This window comes from Hyla sarda, chromosome 11 (genome assembly GCF_029499605.1).
Source record: "Hyla sarda isolate aHylSar1 chromosome 11, aHylSar1.hap1, whole genome shotgun sequence".
Taxonomy (NCBI): Eukaryota; Metazoa; Chordata; class Amphibia; order Anura; family Hylidae; genus Hyla; species Hyla sarda.
Window position 1 is genome coordinate 84722201 of NC_079199.1, and position 22192 is coordinate 84744392.

The 22192-nt window shown below is 45.2% G+C and overlaps 1 protein-coding gene and 1 non-coding gene across 2 annotated transcripts in view; one reads left to right on the forward strand and one right to left on the reverse strand.

The window, feature by feature from the left end:
- The window catches only part of SV2A (synaptic vesicle glycoprotein 2A), a 193845-nt gene that overhangs the window by 12222 nt on the left and 159431 nt on the right, over nt 1–22192 (forward strand). The gene's annotated exons all lie outside the window — the stretch shown is intronic.
- Nucleotides 7364–7550, reverse strand: LOC130296041 (U2 spliceosomal RNA). Its single transcript, XR_008849113.1, has one exon. It is a non-coding gene; the product is annotated as a U2 spliceosomal RNA (small nuclear RNA).

The following is a 22192-nucleotide window of genomic DNA, read 5'->3' on the forward strand; positions in this document are numbered from 1 at the left end:
CCGTATAAGGAGAAATTTAAAAAAATGACAGTATACACATATGTGTATTCTGTGATGTCACGCATATATAATTATTTATGCAAATGAGCATGGCCGGTATTTTTTTTGGGCAAGAAAGGTGGCAACCCTAGTGCCCACCCCAACAATGTAACAGTAATAGTGTCACGTCCTCGGCATCCAACATAATATTCCTACCGCTGCGAGCCTATAGCTACTACGCCAATTAACCTCAGTCTTCGAAAAAGTACAGTCTAGCCTGCGTGTCTGTATTTATGGATTGAGTATGAGATTAAGATCAGATTCTTTTTAGTTTTTCTGGTCAGATCACTGCATGTTACACGCTCACTTTGTTTTTCGTAGCGCGCAATATGTGTTGTGTTAGCAAGATACACAAGCGTTATCACCGAGCAGGCTGCACGCTGTTCCTCCTTGCAAATCATTTTGTTGTCAGGAGCGTGCTAGTGATCTATTCTTAGAGGCGCAGCAGCATGGGAGGAGAGAGGTGTGTGTAACAGTGTGTACGAGGCACGGACGTCAGATATTTATAGGAATACAGACTATGGCACCAATTCAGCTCTGTAATGGCTGCCTTACCAGGAACTGTCCAGTCTTGTGTACTCGGTGCCAGGCCTTTGTACATTACCGGACCTCTGAGCCTAAATAAAAGGCATATCTTATGATCATTTTCATTTCCCATTTTTATTGCCTCCCAAATAACATTTTTAATCAAAATATGTGTGGTGTCTGGGGTGTTGAAATGATATTACAAGGTCTAGTGGTATTAACTATTACTTGTCGTGATGCCAGGGTGTGGTTTGCTTAGTATTGGAGGTCCTGCCGCCAACCGGCCCACAAACGGCAGGGATAATAAATGGAATATCCACATCAGAATTTATGAGAACTGGAAACTTTTACTTGAACTTTTATGCAACAGTCTTTGCGATTGTACAGTTTCTCTTCAGGTAACCGGGATGCAGGTTCCTCACAGGCTTTGCTGGGACTTAAGCAGGCCACTGTGCTACTAATTATAAGATTTGAGTGGAATAGTAGTCACGCAGGATTTGTAGGTTGAGCTTTATAACTCACAGTTTTAGTGGCTGCTGTTTCTTTAGGCTTTGGCCTAGTTTAGATGAATGAAGATGTGCTGATTGTGCTTGCTTTGGATCCGGGAAATAAGAGAGTGAATTTACAGACTACAGCCCCTTATATACTAAGGGGGCTGGACTAATCCCATTGGTTGCAAAGCCTGTAAGTCCTGAACCCAGAGAACTCTGGGTACATCACATGACATTACCACATGATCCAGGAAGGTCCTAAATATCTGTACAAACCATTATAACATGTCACATGACCTAGGAAGGTCCTTTACATTTAGATTACCTCTATATACATTAAATAATATACAGTAACATATTTATGTGAGGCGAACAAGGCCTAAGCCCTGCAGGAGAGCCCTGTGGAAATGGAGGGAATCGAACTCAGGGGACTTTAGACAGGGACAGGACAAGGTCCTGTACCGGGAGACCACATGTGATTCACCCCTTTATAGTAGTTTCCTACCCTGTGTGGCCAATTTTGTATTGCTTTTCTGGATAAACATTATAGGGGTATTCCGGCTTTATACATCTTATCCCCTACCCCCGCGATCTCGGTGCAGCCCCCAGCAATCTGTGCCAGGTGCTGCCTCCAAAACGGGGACATGACATCACGGCCACGCCCCTCCATTCATGTCCATAGACATGAATGGAGGGGTGTGACGTGACATCCCCGTCTAGGAGGCAGCCCCCGGCACAGAATGCCGGGGCCTGCACCGAGATCACGCGGGTTCCCAGCGACGGGACCACTGCGATCATGCATCTTCTCCCCTATCCTTTGGATAAGATTTATAAAGCCAGAATACCCCTTTAACTATTCAACAAGTGGCGCTGATATAGTACTACTTGTGTCTGTGCAGCAATATACAAGAATACATTGTACCATCGTGAGCATTATACCCAAGCAGTAAACAGTTCTGCTGCCCATGATTTTACCCAAAGAGTGGACAGATGGTCCATGCCTCTGTGGGCACCACAGCTACGTACATGTGTTTGCCTGGTAAGATCTTTCCTTCCACTATTTAAATGAAAATAATTCTCTGCCTGGCCATCGCTGTGAGCAGGCTGCTCCTCTCTTCCCTCCATATGGCAGTTTACTGTGACTTTTACAATCAGTCAAATGGCTACCAGTAGCCGCGGAGACTTAAATGGGCATTGTATGAATCAAAAACATTTTATATGTTATACGTCTTGGCAAAACATTGACCTTTCCAATATACTTCATAAAAGAATGCCTCCTTTTTATAGAAATTATGACTTTTAAAAACAACCACTAGGGGTCCCCAAACCATCTAGAACATAATCCTGTCCGGTTGCAGCATCATCTGCACAGGCTGGGACAAAGTCCAGTAAGTGAGGGTAGGACTAGCACTTCTCTGTGTTCACTCCTGTCCTGTCTATCAGACTCCTGTCTGAAAAGAGAGTGGAGAGGGCTACAGAGCAGCCTGCAGTGATTGGATGAAGAGACCTAGCACAGCACAGAAGACTCATGGAGGAAGTGAATGTATGGTGAGTGAGAGCATGCTCAGTGCTTGCCTGGGACACACCCCTTTCTGAGTAGTGGATGTCAGAATGAACGTATGGAACAGTATATTTCTAAGAACCCAGCCAAACTTAGTTGAGCCCAACCAAAAGCATCTACACAAGTATGGCCACCCCTGCAAGACAGCCATCTTTCAAGTAGAGCTTCAGAAGGGAATGCTATTACACTCTCTGCTTTAGTATTATTTTCTTATCTGACAATACCCCAACTTAAAGGATTTTTCCAGATTTATGAAAATAAAGCTTAATCCCCATAAGACCACAAGAAAAAGTGCAGCATCTTTCTTATGTACTTAAAGAGTACCTGTCATATCCCACAAACAAACTAAAATGTTATATGTTACTCAGTACCTAATCCTGATCATGTACATATAATTTGTATTTGTCTAGCACCTATATTTCACTCACAAATACCTTATTTTTGTTGCTCACTTGGTTTTTCATCCTGGGCTTTGGAGGGGGCATGTCTCTCCCTGAGTCTGCTGTGTTGGGTTTCTTTATCCAATCGCTGCAGGTTGCTCTGTAACCCCCTCCTCTGTTTTTAGACTGGTGTCTGATAGGACAAGAATGAGCACAGAGGAGTGCTAGTCTCACCCTCACTGGACTTTGTCCAAGCCTGTGCTTCAACTGGGACAAAGATGATGCTGCAGCCTGACAGGATTATTGTCACGATTCGGCTTACAGGTTGTGGATCCTCTGTGTCAGCGAGGGATTGGCGTGGACCGTGCTGGTGGACCGGTTCTAAGAGGCTACTGGTGTTCACCAGAGCCCGCCGCAAAGCGGGATGGTCTTGCTGCGGCAGTAGCAACCAGGTCGTATCCACTAGCAACGGCTCAACCTCGCTGACTGCTGAGAAGGCGTGGGACAGAAGGACTAGGCAGAGGCAAGGTCAGACGTAGCAGAAGGTCGGGGCAGGCGGCAAGGTTCGTAGTCAATATGGATAGCAGGAGATCAGGTAACACAGGCTTGGACAACACTAAACGCTTTCACTGGCACAAGGCAACAAGATCCGGCAAGGGAGTGCAGGGGAAGTGATGTGATATAGCCAGGGAGCAGGTGGAAGCCAATTAAGCTAATTGGGCCAGGCACCAATAATTGGTGTACTGGCCCTTTAAGTCTCAGAGAGCTGGCGCACGCGCTCCCTAGAAAGCGGAGCCGCGCGCGCCAGCACATGACAGCCGGGGACCGGGACGGGTAAGTGACTTGGGATGCGATTCGCGAGCGGGCGCGTCCCGCTGTGCGAATCGCATCCCCGCCGGCAATGTCAGTGCAGCGCTCCCGGTCAGCGGGTCTGACCGGGGCGCTGCAGGGAGAGAGACGCCGTGAGCGCTCCGGGGGGGAGGAGCGGGGACCCGGAGCGCTCGGCGTAACAATTATGTTGTGGATGGTGTGAGGACACTTGTGGTGGTTTTTAAGCCATTATTTCTATAAAAAGGAAATACAATTTTCTAATGTAGCATATTAGAAAGGTTAATGTTTTGCCTAGGTTTACAACGTATGGAATGTTTTTGAATCTGACAGTGCCCATTTAAATTTATGTGACTGCACACGATTAGAAAAACATGGCTGTTGTCTTACTTTTTTTTTCAAAAACAGTGCCACCCCTTTGCACAGGTTATTGTAACAGAGCTAGATGTGGATCCTCTACTGTGTGGCTGATGACTCGGACCGTATCGGGGAGCGGAGTCTAAGGTGCCACTGGTCTTCACAAGAGCCCGCCGCAAGGCAGGATGGGCTTGCAGCGGCAGGCGACACCCAGGTCGCTACCCCCGACACGGCTCGACCACACAGATAACTGGGAAGGCGGGGTACCAAAGGAAGAGGCAGTAGCGTAGTCAACGTAGCAGAAGGTCAAGGCAGGCGGCAAGGGTTCCTAGTCAAAAAAAAAAAAAGCAGGAAGGTCTGGATGCACGGGTATGGCAACAGGCAATAGAAACGCTTTCTCTCAGGCAATATGCACTGAACATCCGGCAGGGAAGTGTGGGAGGTGCAAACAACTTATAATGTGGTGTCAGGTGTATTCACTAATTATGGGCGTACTGGCCCTTTAAATTTCACAGCTCTGGCACGTGCGCGCCCTAAGGGACGGAGACGCGCGCGCCGGAGCTGAGAGACAGAAGGAGCTGCAGGAGCGGAGCGTGGTGAGAGATTGGCTGGGATTCGAATGCGGGCGCATCCAGCGATGCGAATCCTTGCCCCGCCGGCGGTCGGGGACACTGCGGCCAGAGCGCAGTGTGTAACAGTTATATTTGCTTTAATTAAAAAAAACACCCCAAACCCACTATACTAGCTCTCCCTGGCACTGCTGTGGCAATGCTTCTTTGGGCCTCCGACAATCTCTATACACATAGCCTTCAGCATTAGGGGTCACATGATGTAACCAAATGTCCTCTGGAGCTGACATAAACCAGCCTGAGGAAAAAGCACCATGCAAGAGCAGCTTCGGCCTTTGAATTTAAGAGGTTAATGTTTCTATTTCCATTCACTGAGAGCGAGCAGAGATCTTGAAAAGTATATTAGAAGTTGCTTATTGTCTAATTATACCCATATTAGGCTTTACGTACATAAACCTGTCATAGCCCTGTTTTGGTGACATTCTATATAATTAGGGTTGCCACCTTTCTTTCCCAAAAAAATACTGGCTATGCTAATTTGCATAATTAATTATATATGTGTGACATCACAGCATACACATATAGGAAATTTTGTCCTATACTGACCCCTATAACTTTTATTTCTCCTTATATGGGCCTGTATGAGGGATAATTTTTTTCGCCCCGATCTGTAGTTTTTAACAGTACAATTTTTGTTTTGATGTGACTTTTTGATCGCTTTTTTTTTTTAAATTAAATTCGGGAGTTGCTGTTAGTTACTAACTACAACTCCCAGCATGCCCTGATACAGCCTGTGGCTCAGCAGCTTCCCCAAACGAAAACTACAACTCCCAGCATGTTGGACTATATAGTAGTATACAGTATAGGTCAGTGTTTTCCAACCAGGGGTGCCTCCAGCTGTTGCAAAACTACAACTCCCAGCATGCCCGGACAGCCGTTGGCTGTCCGGGCATGCTGGGAGTTGCAGTTTTGCAACAGCTGGAGGCGCTCTCATTGGAAAACACTTGTATAGTATATGGTGCAACATACCGGGATTGGTTGGGTAAATACCGGCCATTGCATTGCCGGTATTTTTTATATAAAAATACTGACAGGGTGGCCAAAATACCGGCTGGGCCGGTAAAATACCAGCCAGGTGGCAACCCTATATATAATACTAATGCCGCATCTCCAAAGGCACAACGTATAGAAAAGATTTGCTGCGCAGCATTAACACGGTAGGCTATTTACATTGCCAGTGTGGGGACGTGACATGAATTCTAATGGTTGCCTCCGTCTTGCAGTCATGCCTGGGTCACTGTGATCGGGACATTAATCAGAAAGCGGGGCCTTCAGGACAAGCCCAGTGACGTTCCACATACCCATGTAGGATATAGCTGGGTTGCTTTAACCTTGTGAGGCCATTACAGCGTCTGTAGGGAGCTGTGAAAGAACTGTAGTGTTGTTCGTTCCTTGTACTGACGCATTTCGGAGGCTTTGGATGTCAAACAAGATTTCATAGCAGGCAGAGAGATGCAGCCAGCAAAACCATTCATTACATGATCCATCTTCTCTATTGTAGTAAAAGGTTCGGAAGAAACGCCTCTTCAATGCATGGCAACATACATTGACCCCTCAAGTTACAATATTTATTGGTTCCAAGTTGACTATTGTATGTCGAGACCATTACTCAATGGAAACCTGGTAATTGGTTCTGAAGCCCCCAAAATGTCATCCGGAAATAGAAAAAAGTGAGCATTTAAGATAAAATAAGTAGATTAAACTTCTTTCACACTGCCGTTTGAACACATCTGGGAAACGGGAGAATAGCAGGAGAAAAAAATACATCATGTGATGTATTTTTTTCCTGCTAGTCCCGTTAAAAAACAACAGCGCCCGACGGCCCCCATAATAGTAAATGGGATCTGTCGGAACTCGTTGTTGCCCGATGTGCCCCGTCCAGATTTTTTTATCTAAGAGCTGAGGAATGTGCTCTTGAATCACCCAAAGTGCCAGAAAAAGTGCAAATGTGTTACACTCAAATAGGAGAGAGGCCCCCCCAACAAACCCTACCCTTTGCCTCCGGACCAAAGAGTACCTGCAAGGTTCCAGATTCGATGTCCCTTTTCGCCGAAGCTACTAAGGGACCACAAATGCTCCTGTCATCCCTTTTGGCATTAGCCAAGGTATCTGCCCGCAGAGCCGATAACGGTCGGTACCCTGCCAATGCAGGAGTACCCGGGGTGTTTGCAGGGAGGTGAGGAACCTGATGGCCACACACACCTCCCCTAGACCACCAGGAGGGACACCCAGAAGGCTACTGCATCCTAACAAATCCTGTGAACACACAACACGCAAAAAGGGACAGTGAGACAAAAATAAATAAATAAGTGAATGTGTGGAGATATACTACCCGAACATCCATCCGGATCTATAAAAAATGTCTCTGATCCTAGCCAGAAGGCCGGGAATCAAGAGGTGAGTGCCACGAGGTGAAGAGTTCATGGTGCCCGTGCTTCAACTCAGTGAGCCAATACTCCCAGTGAGTTTCGGCACCTCAAGGGTCACCACATCCCGAGGCACTAAAGTGCCTTGGCTCTAGACCCTCTCAGCCTCATGGCGAGACCCGGAGGAGACAGGTCATATTGGGGGAGCCGTTGAGCTGATTCCTCAGAACCAGCCCCGGAACTCCCCGGTACACCTGCCCCATACCATGCACCACCCATCCCTACCAGCTCCACACCGGTGTCGCCTGCCACCGGAATGAAACTGGTAAGAACAGATACTACACTTGATCTTAGCCTAAAGGCCGAGAAGAGATGTTGTGCCCCGTCCAGATAATGGACGTTAAAGGCATGAAAAAAATATAACGGGCGTTTTCCGACAGGGCACAATGGCAGTGTGAAAGGGGACTAACTATTACAGATAAAGCAAATCTTTACATATAAAATAAAATAAGAGATACTGGAAGCTGTAAATCACTGTTAATGTAGAGAATAGAGTTGCAAGTACAATACCCACAGTGTCCCAAAAAATGTAAAATGGAACCATCCCCACCTTGTGTCCATATGAACAGCTATCCTTGGCACAGGTAAAGAGTAGCACATAACATGTAGTACCTCCCTGTACAGTAAGGTGCATGCACTTCAGTAATACAGGGAAATACCCATTCCGATTGGTCAATATTGTAACTTGAGATCATTGAAAGTTGAGGGACCTCATATACTGTCAGGATCCGGGTACTGTGAGGATGCTGGTGGTGGATCCTCTGTGTCAGTGGGGTGATGACGTGGGCCGTACCAGGGGAACGGAGTCTAAGGGGTTACTGGTATTCACCAGAGCCCGCCGCAAAGCGGGATGGACTTGCTGCGGCAGGTAACCCCCAGGTCATTCCACCCGATAGCGACTCAACCCGACTGACTGCTGAGATAAGCGCGGTACAAGGGATTAGGCCAGAGCAAGGTCGGACGTAGCAGAAGGTCAGGGCAGGCAGCAAGGATCGTAGTCAGGGGCAACGGCAGGAGGTCTGGAACACTGGCTTGGGACATACAGGGAAACGCTTTCACTGGCACAATGGCAACAAGATCCGGCGATGCTGGAAGGGGAAGTAAGGTATTATAGACATGGACACAGGTGAATTCACTAATTTGGGCCAGGCGCCAATCAGCGGCGCACTGGCCCTTTAAATCGCAGAGAGCCGGCACGCGCGCGCCTTAGGGAGCGGGGCCGCGCGCGCCGGGACTGAACAAACAGGGAACGGGCCCGGTAAGCAGGCTGGAATGTGAACCGCAAGCGGGCGCGTCCCGCATCCCTGCTAGGGACACTATCGCAGCGCTCCCGGTCAGCGGGTCTGACCGGGGCGCTGCGAGCAGGTAAACGCTGCGAGCGCTTCGGGGAGGAGCGGGGACCCGGAGCGCTTGGCGTAACATATACCTAACTGCACCACCTATATATTTCTAACCATGAAAGAAAGATCATTAAAAGGGGTTGTCCTGTGGAAAATGTTAATTTACTTTTGTCCCCAGACTGCCTTCAAATATAACAAACACTAACCCATTTTCTGTTGCGCCATCGTAGCTCCGGTATCTGGGTGCCCGTCCAGTGACACAGCTTTCTCCCTGAACTGAAGAGCATAGCATCTACAGCCAGGGAACTGACAGTGCCACCCGCCAATCACTAACCGAGGTGGGACGCTGCTGCGGGCAGTGATTGACGGAGCAGTGCTGTGATGTCAGGTCTACAGCTCTGGCCAGCTCAGCTGAAGCAGATTTCCTGCGAAGACTGGCCGGAGATGTAGCACCCCGATACCGGAACTAGGAGGGAGCGACGGACGGTGAGTTAAAGAATTGTAGGGATTTCACCCTGGGGATAGCTCTGGGATCATCATTGACACAGCCACAGGACATGTTTCTACTTCATTCAGCAGGCAAACAACAGTTCTTTATGCAAGTCTGGCTCCTAACCAGCTTTATTAGACAGGTTGCAGGATAAATAAAAACATAACACAGGAACAAACGAAATCCTAGACCGTCCAGTCACTAACTAAACAACCCAGCATGCCCTGACTATCAACTGGAGGGCTTTTCCCTGCCAGTTAAAACATATGTTTCCTACAATCTTTTACTCCCTGCGTTTGCAGCCTCTTGCTTTGTGTTCTAAGACTCCTTGTCTTGTCCATTTCACTATTGTGGGTGTCACTCACAGTCCTGGCTGTATGATCCTCACAAGGACCCCTGCCTCCTCCCAAAGCCACCTTGCTCTCTTCTGGGAAGAGCCCAGACTTTTCTGTTTCCTTTCCTTATATCTAGACTTTCCACACTTCTGCTGGCCTCATTAATTAGGCACCTGATGAGCATCTCTGCTAGCTCACCTAGGAGAAAGGTCTTGGAAAACACCCTTTCATTGCCCTCAAACCTGCCTCAATGGCACAGTATTTATTCTTTTTTGTAGGCAGCCTGGGGACAATAGCAAATTAACATTTTTATTTTGCGGTTTGCAAGTAATTTTACAGGAAGTTAAATCAAACACAAAAATATGGGGGCTCAACCTCTATATCAGAGTACATATCAGGGTGCAAAGTAGTGTATCCCAATAGCCATATACAAAACAATGGAAGAATGAAGTGGATATACTAAAATGCAGTGCACACCTAGCAGTAACAACAATTTTCTGTATAAAATATAAATCTTTATTAGCAAAAAATATACAAAAATAAATGTGTGGTGGCCCAGTACGGGAGGCGTTACCCCGTACCCTTGCTGCCCTGTCCGGCAGCCTCCCTTCAGTGTCCCCTGGGCTCCCTTGTATTTGTTTTCCCCCCTGTACATATGTTCTGCATTGTAATGTATTATAAATATCTTGTTGCTTTAAGAGTTGTACCATGTGATATGTCATGTGATTGTTACCCAGGAGGTATCAGTGACCAGGTGACCCTAAGAGTGACCTATGGGCTCCCTGCTAGTCTGCCCCATATAAGCCCTGGGTGGAGCTAGCTTGCTCTATTGGAAGATAAGTCTTTGCTGAGGTCAGTCGTGTCTAGTGTGTGTGTCCAGATTGTTGGCGGCCTCAAAGTCAAGTCCTGCAGCCGCCATCAATTCAAGTAAGATAAAGTCACAGCTTTGTCAGTCTTCAGTCAAGTCAAGACAGCATGGCCTGCATTACATTGTCCAGTCTTACTACAAGTCCCATCAAGCCCTTAAAGGGGACCTCTCATCAAATAAACTTTTGATATATTTTAGATTAATGAATGTTGAATAACTTTCCAATAGCATGTTAATGAAAAATACCCTTCTTTCTATTGTATTTTTCCCGATCAGTCCTGTCAGCAAGCATTTCTGACTCATGCTGGAGTCCTAAACACTCAGAGCTGCCAGCCTGCTTTGTTCACAGCCAAACAGGCTGTGAACAAAGCAGGCTGGCAGCTCTGAGTGTTCTCCTTTCTGAACAAAGCAGACTGGCAGCTCGTAGTGTTTAGGACTCCAGCATGAGTCTGAAATGCTTGCTGCCAGGACTGGTAGGGAGACCCCTAGTGGTCATTTCTTCAAAGTGGAAAATTTAAATAGAAAGAAGCATATTTTTTAATAACATGCAATTGTAAAGTTATTCTGCATACATTAATCTATAATATATCAAAAGTTTTTTTGATGAGAGGTACCCTTTAAGGTCTCTGCGTCACTGGTCACCACCTGGGGCCCTGGCTGAACTGTATAGACTTTACCATCTGTCTACCCTCGGTAAAGCTACCGTTATCCTTAACTTGGTGTCGGAGTCATTATTGCCCCCCGTGCCTAGCCCAGGATCTAGCGGTATACCTTAGGGTGGTATTGAGGATAAACCACGCCCTGGCGTCACGAATACAAGGGGTTAATGCCATCAGCCCATAGGGTAACAACAGCTGCCCTCATCACACCCCCGTTACTTCAAATGGATACAAAAAGACAATGCAATTAAAAATAATAAAAATTGCTCTAGCCAGAGCGACCTCCTACAAAAACATGAGGGAAGGATATAACCACCCTCGAGGGCACATGTATATGAATGGTGGGCAGATAATACTGTTCAGTCCGTCTAGAGCCCCAACCTCATGTGTAAACCATATATGTGGCAGAAAAAGCAACACCTAGTGTACAGAATCCATTTTTTTGCGGTTTTGGGTCATTTTACAGGCAGTTTTGATCATATACTGGTAAAATACATGAAAAGCAGGGAAGTGCACCCATTGACAAGAAAGGGGGATTGAGTTTGACACTGGGCAGCGGGGCATCATTATGTGGGCATTTAACCCCTTAAGGACCAGGCCCATTTTATTTTTGCCTTTTCGTTTTTTCCTCCTCGCCTTCTAAAAATCATAACTCTTTTATATTTCCATCCACAGATCCATATGGGGCTTGCTTTTTGCGTCACCAATTTTACTTTCTAATGACATCACTTACCGTATTTTTCGCCCTATAGGACGCATCAGCATATAAGACGCACCCAATTTCAAAGGGGAAAAATCTAGAAAAAAAAGATTCTGCACCCAACAGTGATCTTCAACCTGCGGACCTCCAGATGTTGCAAAACTACAACTCCCAGTATGCCCGGACAGCCGTTGGCTGTCCGGGCATGCTGGGAGTTGTAGTTTTGCAACATCTGGTGGTCCGCAGGTTGAAGACCACTGCATAGGAGGTAGTACTCACCTGTCCCCGCCGCTCCGGACCCGTCACCGCTGCCCTGGATGTTGCTCCATCGCTGTCGCCGCGTCCCCGAGGTGTCCCCGACTCTCCGGACGTCTTCTTCCCCGGGATCCACACTCTCCGTCGCCGTCATCACGTCGCCGCCATCACGTCGCTACGCACGCCGCTCCTATTGGATGACGGGATGGCGTGCGCGACGACGTGATGACGTCGAAAGAGAGCGCCGCCATGCAGGGGATCCCGGCACGGAGCAGACACCGAGGAGGCAGGTAAGTTCCCTCCCGGTGTCCTGTAAGCTGTTCGGGAAGCAGCGATTTCACCGCGGCGGTCCCGAACAGCACGACTGAGCAGCCAGGTTAGTGTCACTTTCGCTTCAGACGCGGCGGTCATCTTTGATCGCCGCGTCTAAAGGGTTAATACAGGGCATCACCGCGATCGGTGATGTCCTGTATTAGCCGCGTGTCCCGGCCGTTGATGGCGGCAGTGACCGACCCGATAGGGGTGTATTTGCCGTATAAGACGCACCAACTTCCCCCCCCCAGTTTTGGGGAAGAAAAAGTGCGTCTTATACGGCAAAAAATACGGTATTTTACTATAAAATGTACGGAACAATCCAAAAAATATCATTTATGTGGGAAAATTTTGGAAGGTTTTGTTTTCACGGTGTACACTGTAAAAATGACATGTGTTCTTTATTTTGTGGGTTAATACGATTAAAATTATACCCATGTTATATGCTTTTTTTTTATAATTGTACAGCTTAAAAAAAATCTCAAACTATTTTAATAAAATTATTATGTTTGAAATTGCCCTATTTTGACCACCTATAACTTTCTCATTTTTCTGTATACAGGGCGGTATGAGGGCAAATTTTTTGCGCCGTGATCTGTTTTTATTGGTACCACTTTTGCTTAGGTTATACTTTTTATAAATTTTTTATAAATTTTTTTGGGAATAAAATGTGACAAAAATTCAGCAATTTTGGATAAAAATTTTTTTTTTTACGCCGTTCGGGATAATTAACAATATATTTTGATAGTTCAGACTTTTACGCACGTGGCGAAACCAAATATGTTTATTGATTATTTTTTTTTGTTTTTTGGGGAGTAAAATCGGGAACACGGATGATTTACGTTTTTATTGGAGGAGGGGATTTTTCATCTTTCTATTTTTTACATTTTTTTTTTACACTTTAATAGTCCCCATAGGGGACTATCCATAGCAATCATATGATTGCTAATACTGTTCAGTGCTAAGCATAGGACATAGCACTGATCAGTGTTATCGGTGATCTTCTGCTCTCGTCTGCTCGATCTCAGACCAGAGCAGAAGACCCCCGGAGACAGATGGAGGCAGTTGAAGGGATCTCAGTCTGTCATTATGGATGATCGGATCCCTGCGGCAGCACTGTGGGCGATCTGATCATCCATTTAAAGTACCGCACTGCCGCAGATGCCGTGATCTGTATTGATCACGGCATCTGAGGGGTTGATGGCGGACATCCACGTGATCGCGTCTGTCCGCCATTACCGGCGGGTCCCTGGCTGCTGATGGCAGCCGGGACCTGCCACGCATACACGGTCATGGCGGAGCGTAAATGTACGTCATGGTGCGTGAAGTACCACGGCTCCATGACGTACATTTACGTCCATTGTCGTTAAGGGGTTAAATAATTAATTATGAGAAGTGCCCTTTATCACTTTAAGTCCTACCCCCGAAAATTAGTGATGAGCATCAGGGGCCATATTCGAATTCGCGATATTTCACTAATATATGGACGAATGTTCTTCCTGTGTTCGCGGAATTCGCATTCTCGCTAAGTAGTTTTTTTTTTTTTCTCATGTGAAAATACATAATGAAATTTGCATAGTGTGAATGCGCAAATATATCTTTCACCTAAAAGAAGGGAGGGATAAGTGTCCAGTCTGGAAGTGCCGATATTCGCATAAATATTCGCATAAATTTGCATGAAAAAAATGAATATTCATCATTACGAATATATATATCACTTTATATTCTAAAAATTCGCAAAATCGCCAAGTTTCGATATTCGTTGTAAAAATTAGCATTTCTAATATATATCACTATATTCAAAAAATTCGCAAAATCGCCAAGTTTCGATATTCGTTGTAAAAATTCGCATTTCTAATATATATCACTATATTCTAAATATTCGCAAAATCGCCAAGTGCCGATATTCGCGGTAAAAATTCGCATTTCGAATATCCGCGCTCAACACTACCCAAAATGTCTGTGCACATCCCTGATGAAAAAAATATCCAGCTGGGATATTCCCAAATGTCATGTACCCTCCAGGCATCCATCCAGGAAAGAATGGTCCCTTTCCATTCAATGACAGCATGCAGAGATCTTGACAAGGGAAAAGAGAATGAATACAAAAAGTATTTTAGAATAAACTAGAACATAAATCTAAACATCCGAAATCAGTGATCTCCAAACTGCGGCCCTCCAGATGTTGCGAAACTACATCTCCCAGCATGCCCGGACAGCCAACGGCTGTCCGGGCATGCTGGGAGTTGTAGTTTTGCAACACCTGGAGGGCCGCAGTTTGGAAAGCACTGTTCTGAATCAACAAGAAGCCTGTCCAAGGCGAATTCTATGTCGTACATCTCGTCTGGCCCCCATGGATTGTAGATACAAATCCCAGGACAGTGCTGCGTTCCCAGCAGTCATGGTTCAGTGGGTGACGGCTCACATAGGGCTGCGTAACATGGATCACAGCCAGGATCACTTCAACCCAGGAAGGAAAGATTTAACTGTCCATAACAACGCACAGATTGGACCATTATGGGGCTAAGCGAATACGTATTATAAATATTGCGGTCTGGCGGCACTGTCACGTTAATAAACTACCGTCATTCTAGGCCTTAATACTGTAAATAGCCTGGGCTCCATTATTTGCATTGCAGATATATTGCCCAGAAGCCTTTGCAGATACACATTCTGAAGCCACTCTTAGGGTACGTTCACACGGGCGGATTTTTTTGCGGGTTTCCCGCTGCGTATTCGAAAGTGGGCGGGCTCTTCTCGGCTGTCCGCAGCAGGTTTTCCGCGGAAAGCCCCATTGAAGTCAGTAGGGACTGTGGCGGATTTTCCGCAGAGTAAATCCGCTGCGGAAAATCTGCGGACAGCCGAGAAGAGCCCGCCCACTTTCAAATACGCAGCGGAAAACCCGCAAAAAAATCCGCCCGTGTGAACGTACCCTTAAGGGTGCACGCACACCATGTTTATGCTATACAGTTCCCGTATACGGTTTCAAGTTAAAAACCGTACAGAACCGTATAGAAAACCGTATGCGTTGACTTAACATTGTAAACCGTATGTCAAACGCATCATCCGGTTTAGTCCGTTTAACACCCTATACGGTTTTGTCTGTTTTTTTTTTTTTACCAGTACCCAAAACCGTAGTCTACCACGTTTTTTGGTCCGGGAGAAAAACTGTATCAAACCGTATAAGTTTTTTTTTTTTTTTTTAACATGGGAGTCAATGGGAACCGTACAGAACTGTATGTCCGTACGGTTCCATCCAGTTTTCACCATCCGGTTTTTGACTTTGCACAGTTTTTTTTTCTTGGAATTTCAATCATACAAGTGAAACTTTATTCAAGATGGAGTGAAAAGTTAAAAACATATAAGTTTTTTTCTTGGATGCAACCGGACATCATTTTTAAAACCGTATACGTTTTTAACCATATATGGGTTAAAATTTGTACAAACGTTTTCATACAGTTTAGTCAGGTTTTGAGGAATCCGTTTTTCATCAAAAACCTGATACGGGAACTGTATTGCAAAAACGTGGTGTGAATGCAGCCTTAACCAGACACTAACATAATGGACTTGGTCACTGCCTCTACAAGACCAAACAGATCTATATCCTGAAATACTCTGTGCTACCCTGTGGTTTCCCATCTGTATTTATTTGTCCACATGAAATGCCTCTTGTCTATGCAGCTCTGTCCACCTAAATCACAAGGGATAAGTCATTCTCCAATGTCCTGAAATAATCTGTTCTGCTGAGATAACCCTCTGATTCCCACTTTCCCTTCTCCCCCTATTGACATCACCCCTGACATGTGAGTAGACAGGTTACTGTTTCCAACAGGATTAGTATAGGATTAGCATGGGAAGTGTTCCTCTAAAATACTCTGTGCTGCATAGGAACTACTAGGATGTCCGGGCAGTATACCTGCGCACATTCACTTATTTATTTCTTTTTTGTCACTGTGTCACTTTTTGCGTGTTGTGTGTCCACAGGATTGTTAGGATGCAGTAGCCCTTCTGGGTGATCCTCCTAGCGGTCTAGGGGAGGCTTGTGTGGCCATTAGGTTCCTCAAAAACCCCGGGTACTCCTCCATGGGCAGGGTACCGACCGTTATTGGCTCTTAGTGTTGAGCGGCATAGGCCATATTCGAATTCGCAAATATATGGACGAATATTCGTCACATATTCGCGAATATTCGCATATTCGTAATATTCTCGTTTTATTTTCGCATATGCGAAAATTCGCGTATGCGAAAATAACATATGCTAAAATTGGCATAGACAAAATTAGCATAATAAAAAAATTTGCATATGCGAAAATTCGCACACCAGTCTCTCACAGTAGTATTAGAGCCTTCTTTACACCACACAAGCTGGAAGCAGAGAGGGATGATCACTGTGATGTGTACTGTGGAAAAAAATTATAAATACGAATATTCGTAATTACGAATATATAGCGCTATATTCACGAATATTCGCGAATATGCGATATTCGCGAATAAAGTTTGTATTGCAAATATTCGCGAGCAACACTATTGGCTCTGCGGGCAGATACCTTGGCTGATGCCAAGGGGGATGCCGGCAGCATTTGTGGTCCCTTAGTAGTTTCGGCAAAAAGGGACATCAAACCTGGAATCTCGTAGGTACCTTTTGGTCCGGAGGCGTAGGGTAAGGTTTGTTGGGGGGCCTCTCACCTGTCGGAGAAGGGCTTAACGATAGACCTCATCCTTTGTACACTTTTTTTTTAGTGTAACACGTTTGCACTTTTTCTTGCACTTTGGGTGATTCGAGAGCACGTTCCTCGGCTCTTAGATAAAATAGGAACTGCTAGCTGAGTAGCCGGCGTTGCCCCGTTTTCCTAACTAATCTTTGTGGGAGAGGAAAAGCACCAAGAATGCTCTTGTCCTCATATATCAACCTCAAATCCCCCTCCCATGGACTCGCATTGAGGGGGTGGGGCGTGACATCATGAGGGGGCGGGGCTACGACGTCACGAGCTCCCGGCACCAGCTCCAGCGTTCGGAACAGTTTGTGCAGTGGAGTACCCCTTTAAGCCTTGTAATAGACTCTGTGAACAAGTGCCCATCTATGAGATCTGTGCTCATTTACGGTAAGGCTCAGATCGTCTCATAGGGCTCTACATCTCTGGAGGCGGCTTATGTCCCCTGACAGCACGAGAACGCAAACTTTCCCATCCTTCTTTTTGGAGAGAGGCAGGAAGGCACCTCATGTGCGGGATCAGCAGATCTTGTGAGTGGGGGGGGGGGGAGGGAAGTAATCCAAAGCCGCTTACCAAAGTTGGTTGTGCGCCCACACACAACAAGGTCTAGCGTGAAGTGTATAAGTCGGTCCACTGCAGCCCTCCTTAGTAAAGTAGAAACGAGGATGAGAGGACCATAAAAACAGGAGTTTTGTCCGGCGCGGAAAGGAACCGTCAGAAGGCAGGATAAAATCAAGGGATTTATTGAATGCAACGCGTTTCGCTGCGTTGCAGCGAAACGCGTTGCATTCAATAAATCCCTTGATTTCATCCTGCCTTCTGACGGTTCCTTTCTGCGCCGGACAAAACTCCTGTTTTTATGGTCATCTCATCCTCGTCTTTATCCTTCTTTTTGGTCAAGAGTCATAGGATAGTCAGCTGTCCCGCGACAAATTGGTGGGTTCAACCAACATTCATTTCTTAAATATGGCTAGCTGAAAGGGGTTGTCCAGCCCCAGAAAAATGTTTACAATTGGCACCGAGTAATGTAAAATATTTACCTGTCCTGCCCCCACCTCTTCCTGTCCGTGCCTCTTAGGCTAGGTTCAGACTACGGAATTTCCGACAGAAATTCCATTTTAAAGGGGTACTCCGGTGAAAATCTTTTTTCTTTTAAATTAACTGGTGGCAGAAAGTTAAACATATTTGTAAATTACTTCTATTAAAAAATCTTAATCCTTCCTGTACTTATTAGCTGCTGAATACTACAGAGGACATTCTTTTCTTTTTGGAATGCTCTCTGATGACATCACGAGCACAGTGCTCTCTGCTGACGTTATTATAATAAAAATAACACTTTATTTATTGTTGTCCTTAGTGGGATTTGAACCCAAGTCCCCAGCACTAGCAAGGCAGCAGTGCTAACCACTGAGCCATCATGCTGCCCTTAGCATATATCTGCTATGCATCTGCTATGCATGGTTGCTAAAATGGACAGAGACGTCAGCAGAGAGCACTGTGCTCGTGATGTCATCAGTGTTCCAAAAAGAAAGGAATTTCCTCTGTAGCATTCAGCAGCTAATAAGTACTGAAAGGATTAAGATTTTTAATAGAAGTAATTTACAAATATGTTTAACTTTCTGCCACCAGTTGATTTAAAAGAAAAAAGGTTTTCACCGGAGTACCCCTTTAAAATTTCCGTCCGAAATTCCGCTTGCTAAAAAGTACATGCGAGTCAATGGGATTTCCGTGCACCTGTTCATACTTTTTCACTCGGAATTTGCGTGCCTAATTTCCGCTTGAAAATTTCCGCATGAAGAAAGGAGGTGCTCTTTCTTCAGACTGATTTCCGCCGCAGAATCCCATTGACTTCAATGGGACTCTCATTTCCAGGTGGATTTTTGTTCGAACGCGGAACGTAGGCAGATTGAAAGCGGATTACATGCGGAAAATCCGTACGGATTTGAGTCAGAAATTTAAATATGATCAGCCCACTGGTTCTTGGACTAGCCCACATTCTTCCCTTTAAATACGCCCCTCATCCAGTTTTCAATTTCCATTTTCCTTTTTGGTCAAGGAGTTGTGCTTTTTCTTGTGGCTTGGTGTTTGGCTTCCTTTCAGCTTTTTCTCCACACTAATTTAATATAATGTCGGATCTTACTTCCCCAGCCAAACTTGAAAAAAAATTTACGGACCTGGGTCGGGTCATGTGATCACATGGTCCAAAAGGGGCTGAACTTGGCTCTCAGTGCACTCCCACTGTTTTCTGTGTCGAATTTAAAGGGGTACTCCGGTGAAAACCTTTTTTCTTTTACATCAACTGGTGGCAGAAAGATAAACATATTTGTAAATTACTTCTATTAAAAAATCTTAATCCTTCCAGTACTTATTAGCTGCTGAATGCTACAGAGGAAATTCCTTTCTTTTTGGAACACTGATGACATCACGAGCACAGTGCTCTCTGCTGACATCTTTGTCCATTTTAGTAACCATGCATAGCAGACATATGCTAAGGGCAGCATGGTGGCTCAGTGGTTAGCACTGCTGCCTTGCAATGCTGGGGACTTGGGTTCAAATCCCACTAAGGACAACAATAAACAAAGCGTTATTATTATTATTATAACATCAGCAGAGAGAACTGTGCTCGTGATGTCATCAGAGAGCATTCCAAAAAGAAAAGAATTTCCTCTGTAGCATTCAGCAGCTAATAAGTACAGGAAGGATTAAGATTTTTTAATAGAAGTAATTTACAAATATGTTTAACTTTCTGCCACCAGTTGATTTAAAAGAAAAAAGGTTTTCACCGGAGTACCCCTTTAAGCGGAAATTTAAGGCGGATTTGGTGGCATCATTTCAGTTCTGAATAGCGGTGGATTAGTCGCGGAAATGACAAAATTACGCATGAAACTGAAAAACGCCTTTGGAAGCGGAAAATAGTCGCAAAAATTTTGCAGGCAGACAGTCGGAAATTCCGTAGTCTGAACCTAGTCTTACAGCAAAGTGCCTGCTCAGCAGTGAGTGACAGATACCGATAGTGTCCGGATGGCAGCTGTGGGGGGATCAGGGCAGACGAGTATGACTTTCTTTTTTAATTCTTTGTTCTACTACTATGCCAATTGTAATTCTTTTCTGAGGCTGAACAACTGAACCAGGAGACTTACTTAACGCGCAGACATCAGTGGTTTCCTGAATTGTAGCCAGTGACAGACTTGTGGCAGACACGACAGCTCTATCCGTACGATAATAGACAATCCGCTCTATACAGACTCTGCAGGCAAATAACGTGTCACTTTAAATAAACCTTTAATGAGCGGCGGCAAGTCTCCGCAACTTAGTCCATCGCTTCAGTTTGTGGATCATTGTGGCAGGTTTTCCTTTCTTTCCTCGACACAAGAGTCTGAATTAGATGAAACAGATTTAACACGATGTAGTTTAAATCCGCACAAATCCTTGACTGAAATGGGAATCTTTTAAATAAGCTAAAAAAAAAAAAAAGTAATTAGTATTTCTTGTAGAGCTCTAATGTCTTGGTCCTGGGTTTCGAGTTCCTTTTAAAAACGTGATTAGAGATGAGCGAACTTACAGTAAATTCGATTCGTCACGAACTTCTCAGCTCGGCAGTTGATGACTTTTCCCGCATAAATTAGTTCAGCTTTCAAGTGCTCCGGTGGGCTGGAAAAGGTGGATACAGTCCTAGGAGACTCTTTCCTAGGACTGTATCCACCTTTTCCAGCCCACCGGAGCACCGGAAAGCTGAACTAATTTACGCAGGATAAGTCATCAACTGTCAAGCCGAGAAGTTCGTGACGAATCGAATTTACTGTAAGTTCGCTCATCTCTAAACGTGATCATAGAACAATCCTAATATGGTCTAAAGCAGTGGTCTTCAACCTGCGGACCTCCAGATGTTGCAAAACTACAAATCCCAGCATGCCCGGACAGCCGTTGGCTGTCCGGGCATGCTGGGAGTTGTAGTTTTGCAACATCTGGAGGTCCGCAGGTTAGAGACCACTGGTCTACAGAATACAGACACAGAGCATGCCGCCCCATCTATTTTATCATCATTGCCTCAGGCAGGACGGATTTAGGTAAAGGGGTTGTCAAAATACAAATGTGGTGCCGGGAGAGAGTAATGGTGTCTAGGGTGCTGCGGTAATAGTGTAGGATCTGGTGGTATTAATCCTTGAATATCGTGACGCCAGGGTGAGGTTTCCTCAATAGTAATTGTCCTACCACCAACCGTCCCACAAACGGCAGGGAGAAATAACGGAATGTCCACAGCAGATTTTATGAAGTAAACTGAAGAAACTTTACTTGCAGATTTTATGCAATGGTATTGAACATAACAGTCTTTTCAAGAGTGAACCGGGATACAGGTTCCTCACAGGTTTGCTGGGACTTGGAAGCAATGAGCTTTTGATGCTAGCCACCGTGCTACTATTTTGGAATATTTGAGCTGATAGTAGTCACACAGGATTCAGTAGTTTGAGCTTTCAGTAACTCACGTTTTGTGGCTGCAGGTTCTTAGGCTTTGGGCCTAGATGAATTGATGATGCTGATGAGATGATGAGATGATGAGATGTGCTTGGCTTGATAATCCGGAACTAAGAGAGAGAATTTAGTGGCTGCAGCCCCTTATATATTAAGAGGGCTGGACAAAAGCTAATTGGCTGGCAAACCTGTAAGTTATGAACCCAGTGAATTCTGGGTACATCACAAGACCTTCAAAAGGTCCTTAAGCATTTTATACATTATAACTGTGTATCACGTGACCACTAAGGTCCTATACATATATTTCCTATACATTATATATATATATATATATATATATATATATATATATACACACACATTAAATAACACATTTATATGAGGCGACTAGGGGTAAACCCTACAGGAGAGCCCTATAGACATGGAGGGACTCTAGCTGCGGGGACCTTAGACAAGGGACAGGACCAGGCCCTGTACTGGGACACCACACAAAAACCCTATAGTGATGATGACTTGGTGATCAGCCGATCACTGCAGGTCCAGAATCTGAAAACCTTACAGCCATACATACATTTTTTTTCCGGAAACTACCACATTTCTGACATGCGTGGCCGAGTCATGTCCACTGTTTGCAGCAGTCATCTCCACCGCTAATAGAGCAAGGCGGAGCACCGCCTTAAAGGGGCACTCCGGGGGAATTTTTTATTTTTTTTTAAATCAACTGGTGCAAGAACGTTAAACAGATTTGTAAATTACTTCTATTTAAAAATCTTAATCCTTTCTGTACATATCCGCTGTTGTATGCTCCAGAGGAAA